Source organism: Ctenopharyngodon idella, chromosome 18 (assembly GCF_019924925.1).
Source record: "Ctenopharyngodon idella isolate HZGC_01 chromosome 18, HZGC01, whole genome shotgun sequence".
Classification (NCBI taxonomy): domain Eukaryota; kingdom Metazoa; phylum Chordata; class Actinopteri; order Cypriniformes; family Xenocyprididae; genus Ctenopharyngodon; species Ctenopharyngodon idella.
Window position 1 is genome coordinate 19,306,346 of NC_067237.1, and position 6,580 is coordinate 19,312,925.

A 6,580-nucleotide genomic window follows, 5' to 3' on the forward strand; every position below is an offset into this window, starting at 1 on the left:
TGCTACGTCCGACAAGCCATGCCGCTCTCACGCAGTGAAAAATACATAGCGGAGCAAAGAGGACACTGACAACGCATCGACAGACAAGACAGAGCAGGTTACTTTTGATATGAAACAAAGTCTCAAATTTTGTAATTTTTAAAGAAATTTAAACAATAAATACCATTTTGTGTCGTGTCAGATCGGTGTAGCGCCTCAGTTCAAGCAGCTCGTGAACCGATAATCTCTTCCTACCAGTTAATTTATAGCATCAAATAAACATGAATGAACATCAGAAGGAATGTTGTTTCAACCGCGGAAAGACGTCAGTACACACCATTTTTCAAGTTCAAGTCCACCAACGTTTAAGGCTGAATCCCAAATGGCACACTTCTATGCACTTTTGGTCTTGTGGACTTGCAATGGCTAGACCGTAGAGTGTCCCATTCATCATTTTAGGTTTCAGAAGGGTGCTCGCGAGTGGCCGATATGCGCCCTCGATGCGCACTTCAGCCGAGCCCGCAAGTTTGCGAGCTATGCAGACGACTTTACCCGGCAGTCAAAGTGGCATTACGTCACAAAAGTGCAGACTCAGAGGAGGACCGTGAGGGTTTAGGGTGCCATTTGGGACCTGGCCAATCTACGAACTTTATGATTGGTTAGATCGCCTGTCAGTCAAACTGCCGGTATCGAACCGATCGATCTGCTGATCTCAGTGCTGCACATATACTTATTTAATTAAAACTTTTTTTTAAATTTTTGGTTAATCCCGGCTAACAGTTCTAGATTAACCTCACATACAAACAAAAACACAACAAACGCTCACTTAATTCACGCAAACAAACAACTCTTTCTCACACACATACAAAACACTTGTTATTCATCGCACAAATCGTTTTTTTCGTAGCACGTGCAACACACAGTATATGACAGCCCTGCTTATTGTATATGTGTTTACATGCTCCTTTCAAATTAACAATGTGCCATCTGCATTAATAGCACTGAAATCATGCTCTTGGACTGCATCCACATCCATCTGTTGTGCACACCCTGGAACACAAACCAATGCTATGTAAAAATGTTTCTGTGTCAGATGCCAGGTATAAAATAGCAAGAAGCAGAAAAATATGTTTCTCGTGCACCCGCTTCTACAGTTGACATGTTGACATTACATGTGTTGATGTTCTTGCACAATATGGATAGGCTAAATCATGCAGGTCTGTTACCAAATCACATGAAAACAGATGAGAAAGTTCATAAGAACACAGATAAAAGAAACCAAGGCATGTCATTATACTTATTTGTTGTGTTTGTGTGTGTGGATCAAGCTTGTTTTGAGGAGACATCACAGGGGATATTATAATACAGATGACTCATCCTTTTGTGATATTGAGATTGCTGTATGCAGAGTGTTCCATAGCTGTGTTTGTGACATGCACACATGCTCCTCCTCCTAACAATATGCTTCTTTCTCTATAGGCACACTGGAAGCAGAATGTGTGATACAGTACCATGATGGTGCTGCCTCTAGTTCTCTGTCGACAGGCAGCATCCTTAGAGAAGATTTCAAGCTTGACCTGTTAATGGATATCCGGCCTCCCTTTCATCCATGGTTTTGCTGCTTTAGGATAATTAAAACAAGATTGGATTTGAAGAGACCACCGGCTCGCTCCTGCATCTGTTTAGGAAACCAGATATTAATAAGCTAATAAAATAACATTCGGCTTCCTGTCTGAGAAAACTGCATGTCTATAAAGTTCCAAGATATTAAGCTCAGTTTTCTATCCTGTGCTAATATATTTTCTATTGAGGTAATTTTTACATGACAAAGATGTACTGAAAATGGATATGTTTTTTGTTTGCATTTTACGTGTACAGACGACAATGTTGTCAAAATGAACCCCGTTCACATGGATCCACAAAAACGACTAAAACGCTGTATTATGCTGCCAGGCCAGTAGTTGGCGATGTCACTTTGTAAAGAAACATTACGCGCCTATAGACTGAACACGTAATATGCACGCACATGACGTCACAGTTTTCACAAATTCACGTTTTTGTAGTTTACATGTAGGCGATAATTGTTTTCAAAAACGTGCAGTTAGAAACCGTTTTTAAAAGTTTGTTTTCAGGCCCCCAAAATGCTGTTGTCATTTAAATGAATGGCCAAAATGCATAAAAAGTTTTCCGTTTTAGTTCATTTTAATTTAGTTGAAATAGGAAGTTTGGGTGGGCATATCACTCGTAACTCGTAACATAATTCACTTGTGAATGTTTCTGTGTGTGTGCACAGCACAATCTCTGAGTGACGTACTGTATGTGTGCGCTTCAACCACTTCAATGAAAACATTAATATAGAATGGTGATTAAAATGACTGGAACTACCTGTCCATTAATAAAGCAATAAGCCCCAAGAAGCCATGTGCTGCGTCCCACTTCGCCTACTTATACTACGCATTAAAAGTATGTACTGTTTTTGTGAATAAAAAGTACATACTTTTGAGTGTGTAGCAGAATAGTATGCAAGCTTTGGGACAGACTACTTCGTCATAATTGCGTTTTTAACAGACGTTCTGTCGCTTAGTTACGTAACCTGTAACCGTTTAAACTGCCCTGTCAATCATCTCACAGTTAAAATCCTCCACAAATTAATTTAATTTCCTACCGTTTCAGAGAGAAATGTAGTCGCACGTTAATCTGCCAGTCATGGGTCTTTCATGCGGAGAACTCTCCTCATCTTTGCATAATGATGTATTTGAAAGTTAATGACCAAACTCATGATTATAAAAGTTCACAATGCAGATGAAATATAATGTGGATAACATTTAATAAATATCTTTTCATCAGGTTAGATACTGATTTTTAATCACTCAAACCCCTTTATCTTAACCACTCTGCTTAACTGCCGGTCTCGCATATCCGTCATGTTTGTAGTTTTTTAACAGTTTTATTCGTATTTGTAGTTCTAATCGAATCCTTGTCCACAACGCAATGTGTTATGGGCAAAATTAGCTGTTAGAGTGTGCACGGATCTGCAGATTCTAACCGGAAAAAGTAGACCATATGATTTGGGACACACTAATTCTAATTTCAAATACTATTTAGGATGGATAGTATGCGAACTGGGATGCAGCAGTTGATAACAATGAATTTATAACAGTTAAGGGGCGTTGTTAGGCACAACGCGGAGCGGAGTGCCTAAAACCCACTTAGTTGTTATAAATTCACTGTATGGGGCTTATTGCTTGTATAAAATGTTTTTTTCCATATATACAGATATTAAAGCAAATATATGTATATATCGATGCAACTTTCATGAAGTAAAATCGCTAAAAGCCTTCCTTCCGCTAGAAAAATAGTCCCTGACCGTGAACAGCAATAGAATGCACCGTCATCGCATGGAGATCAACTAAAAACAGACTAGGAAAAGTCAGATGGTGGTTTGAGTGAGTCAGTCAGTAGCGAAGACTTTTATTTTGAAAGGACTGAAACTGTTGTGAACACTAGCGCTGTCAGTGTCATGGCATGGAAAAACCCCTTAATTGTTAAAAGGACAAGATATCGCAGCTGACATTTTTTTTTAATTAGACATGAAGGAAAATGTTATATAGATGCAGGTAATACAAGCTTCAGTAAACAGTATCAATGAGAACAAACATATGTTTACATTGCTAAGGGTGTTGTGCAGTGATACATAAAACCGTTGGTTGACCAATCAGAATAAAGGACTGGAACTAACCATTGTATAAACTGTTTTATGTACCAGTTCTGTCTGGTTCTCGAATCTGATTGGCTGAGAGCCGTGCGATATTCTCTCAGTATCAGCACTTGTACCGTTTCACCTTTTGTATCACTCCGCTTGTGGCGACTGTCATGGCGGTCGAGCAAATCTACCATATTTTTTATAAATACTACTGTTGTTATGTCTAAAGAGTTTTTTAGGTGAGAATATAGTTTTTTAGACCTCAAATATGTGACTCATATATAAACATAGCACCTATTTTACTATTTGTTTTGATGCTTCCGCAGATGCGAGCTCCAGGCCATCAGCGACCGTTTAGTGCTCGTGTACCCGCAGAGAACAGCTTCATCTTGGCCAATCCTTCGGGTATTTGCCGCTGGCTCTTATGTAGATAGTGGTTAAAAATATAATTAATTTTGGTCTTATTAATCTATTACTTGTTCCACGATTTGGGTTAAGGGGAAAATTAAATTTCATAACTATATTTGGGCTATATTTAACTTTAATTCTGTATTAGAGTGCTACTTTTGTATGTTTGACTAAATTGTTTGCTTGTGCTTTTTATTTATTTGATTGTCTTTTATAATGGCTATTGTTGTTAATTTAAATATTGTTGTTCAATAAATATACATAATATAAATATACAGCCAATCAGAATCAAGTATTCAGACAGACCATGGTAGGGAAAAAAAAACACAACATTTAATCTAAAACAGACAGCAATCGATTGCATGACAAAAGAGGGAGTGTAGCCAAATAAGATGGTGTTGAGTTATTTGACCTGACCGGATGAGAATCGGAGAAGAGCAGAGCTGAATGCTTCAATCCCCTTTCGCCTCTCATGCTGCTATCTCTGATAGCAGACCTGCTTATTCCTGCTGGGCATGTCGGCAGGTGAGAATCCAGCCAAACCGAACTGTGGTCCTGTGCCTTGTGAATTATCAAAGACCAAACCGTGCTTCTATAAAACAGTCATTAGGTATCTAGGTTGGATACTTGCAGGTAAAAAGCTTTTGATAACAAACATGCGTCAGCATCGAGTGTTTCAGGGGGTCTTTTAGAATCACTAAAGCACAGATGCATTCACTGTTACACGCACCACGCAAATGCACCCTGTGACACAGGAAGAACCGTAGTCTAAAAGGAGCGTGGGCACTGGGAGAAGGAAAGGGGCTTCTTTATGAAGTTTGGGCGCAGTCTAATGGCTCTTATTGTGTGGCCTCCACAGCACCTTACAGCTCAGGGCAACAATTACTGACTTCTCATCTGACTCCAACATGAACAAGGCTGTACCTGTCATCTTCATCTACTCCTCCAAAGATGAGTTATTCAAACACAGTTGCAGCAGATGATTCTGTCTAAAACAGGCCTTTATCTGCTTAAAGAGGACCTATAATGCTCTTTTTACAAGATGTAATATAAGTCTCTGGTGTCCCCAGAATGTGTCTGTGAAGTTTCAGTTCAAAATACCCCACAGATCATATAGCAAATTTGCCCCTATTTGGGTGTGAGCAAAAACATGCCGTTTTTGTTTGTGTCCCTTTAAATGCAAATGAGCTGCTGCTCCCGGCCCGCTTTCCAGAAGAGGGCAGAGCTTTAACAGCTCGTGCTTCGGTTGCTCAACAACAACAAAGCTGGAGAATCTCACGCAGCCAAAATGACGATTGTCAGTAACAGTGTTCAGCCTTACATTGTTCAAACCGGAGTCGGACACTGATGGAGAGACTCAGGAAGAAGTTACAACTTTTAGAATGCAACTGGACATTTCTGAATGGTTAGTGGATAAATTTATGTAGTTGCTGTGGAGTTGATTCAACTCATCGACTAGCATGTGCCGTCATGTTAATCTTTTGTGCAAATCCGACGTAAAATGACGGCATTGCAACAACACTCTACTACTACAACTCTTCCTCTTCTGTAAAGCAGCCGAACATGGCCTCGCCCCCTTTGTTGTGTGTTCTCGGGGGCGGGGTTTATGTAAATTTTAGGGTTAGTGATGTCACTAACCCGGGAAGAAGCTCGTTGTAGTCCCTACCAGCTGTTTGTTGTAGTCCTTAAACGGCTAATTCTTTACAAGAAAATATCTCCATTTGCATTGAACTTTGAGCGTTGCAACTTTGCAGACGTTGTTTATGCTCAAACAGCAACATTACACACTAACTAAAGTTAAAAAAGTGAAATCATAATCAACCACCCCTTTAATGTGTGGCACAACTTTCCACATTAGAGCTATTCAGTTCAGCAAGATATCTTCTTGATTTAGAAAATGATAAATGCCATATGAGGAAACACTTGTGAAAACGGCTTCTTGAGATGTTGTTCATATACGTGTTAATGGATTATGAGGGCTTATACTGCACGGAAGATGCAAATGAGCTCTGACCTCATAAAAGCCACGTACAAACGGTCTGTTGGTGCCTCAAACGTGAAAAACAGAAGAGAAAAAATGACACTATACTCACATTCCCACTCTTATCAGCAGAGGAAGTGTGTTTTAGTCAGAGAGCACTTGCGCTGCCTAAGACGTCATAGCAACAGCTAAGGGTGTAAACCAAAGGCAGTGTGATGCTCTCTAACAAGCTGTCACACACACACATGTGCAACACACACAAACACACATACACTAACAGATTAAACAGCCTCAACTTCTCTTTTGCGAAAGAAGACATAATAAGGATAGTACATTTATAGTCTTACACCATTTAAACAAAAAAACAGCGACTTGATATATATATTTTTTTAAATCTAACAAACAGTAATATTTACAGTAAGAACTGCTACTTATATTAAAATATCTCACATTACATTTCAGTAATGGCAAGTAGGATGACAGTCAGTAGGATGACAATTAGATTCCAG